Source organism: Dermacentor albipictus, chromosome 6 (genome assembly GCF_038994185.2).
Source record: "Dermacentor albipictus isolate Rhodes 1998 colony chromosome 6, USDA_Dalb.pri_finalv2, whole genome shotgun sequence".
Lineage (NCBI taxonomy): Eukaryota > Metazoa > Arthropoda > Arachnida > Ixodida > Ixodidae > Dermacentor > Dermacentor albipictus.
Window position 1 is genome coordinate 84,371,323 of NC_091826.1, and position 1,722 is coordinate 84,373,044.

General features: G+C 41.8%; 1 long non-coding RNA gene across 1 annotated transcript; it reads left to right on the forward strand.

The window, feature by feature from the left end:
* Positions 1-1,246, forward strand: LOC139046947 (uncharacterized). Its single transcript, XR_011506998.1, has 3 exons — positions 1-189; positions 327-434; positions 1,001-1,246. It is a non-coding gene; the product is annotated as an uncharacterized lncRNA (long non-coding RNA).
* The last annotated feature ends 476 nt before the right edge of the window (positions 1,247-1,722 follow it).

Below are 1,722 nucleotides of genomic sequence, written 5' to 3' on the forward strand. Positions count from 1 at the left end.
AATCGTTTGAGGCACTGTGGCTAGTGTCTCTATCAACAGACAATGCTGAAGGTTCGTGTCGAAGCCCTTTTCAGGCATTCCCCCTGCCCGAATCGCAAGAAATCTAGCAAGCCTCATTCCGCTGCATCACAAGCCATTTGATCTCAGCCACTGAAAACGCCTCTGCTTAAATGGTGCAGCGCTGAATAGGTTTGTACTATTCTAGTTGTGAATTGTTTTTATTTTCACGTCGTCACCTTTCAGTATATCATATATGCAACCATTGCACAAGGCAAGTGCTTTTGTTAAGAGCACTACTTGAATTGTTCTATTTTTTTCCTCCACAGAACCGACGAAGAGCAACGTATCGTGGACTAGGGATTGCATGCTTACCTTTGCCACACGTACGCATTTTCCTGTTTTGAGACTGACACGTTCGCAAGGCCCTTTTAAAGGTCAGTAAATGCTGAATGCGATGGGCCTGTTAAGTTCCTCCTGTTAATTCTACGATGCCGTGTTTGGTGAGTGAAAGACGCGAGGAACAATTCGTTCACCAGCTAAGCGCAGCGCAAGCATCTCTCACACTGCGAGGTGAAGTCGTACGAAGACTTCCTCTAACTTCAACTATTTCCTTCTGCAGAAATTTAACCTAGCGAAATGGATGTTTTCAGCACTACTGTTTTGAGTATATATTTAAAGATATTTTTTCCTCTACGAGTAGTATTTTACTGTTTGTTTTATACATTGCTCGGAGAATACGCGTCCTTTACCTTTAAACATTTAAATCTAAACACCGCTGTTCCCCGTGGGGCAAGTGATAATTGAACACTGGAATATTTTACGCAATTCCACATTAAAGATTTCTCTAAATTGAAATAGACTAGAGCATGCCACTTTTCCATGATAAGCTAAATACGTTACTTACTACTCTACAGATATCAAACCAGTGTGCATCATAAGATACGGCGAAGAAACTATTTTCAAACAGCGCCTAATTTGTCTATCCCTATGCACCTTGCAGGCATGTACCAAAGAGAACGAAGGTGGTGGTGACTAGAGTGGAATGTACAGATGAAGAGGCAAGCGTAGTTGTAATGGCTGCTTGTGGAAAAGGAACAGTGTTAAAAAGCACATGAACGACGGATGATTCAAGATTGAGTGCAATCTCGCAATATATGCGACTGGCAGGGCAGACGACACCTCTGCCGTTGTGAAAAGGAAGGCTGAATGGCTACTTCTTCTGTGAATAAAGATTCTTCATTGTAAATATATTTCTTTCTTTCTTGTGGAACACGTCCTTTTTTTTTTTTTGAAAGGACGCATTCATAGGCAGCAAACATATTCATTTTTGTATACTGCATGCTAGGAGATGGCTCAAGCTGAAGGTTTTAGTAGCACATAGGATTACAACTGATCCGATCAGAGATCGTCAGTAGCGACATGTCATGACAGCAACATGACGGCACGGGGAAAAATAGGGCGTTCAAGGGCAGACGTAAAGCCATAAGCTTCAACGTCGTCTGATATTCCTTCGATGGATCGCGGAAAAAAAATGTGCTGATAAACATTCTAGCAAACAATGAGTGACTTTCAAGAGATCGCGGTTGTTCAAGGATTTGAGATCTTCCAGGGCAGTCGTTTGTATTCTACGTACAAAAACGGAGAAATGTGACAGCCAACTTTTCGCTGAGCTTCCAGAGTATGGACGTAAGTTTTATACTTTTTATTTACTTTATGCGAGAG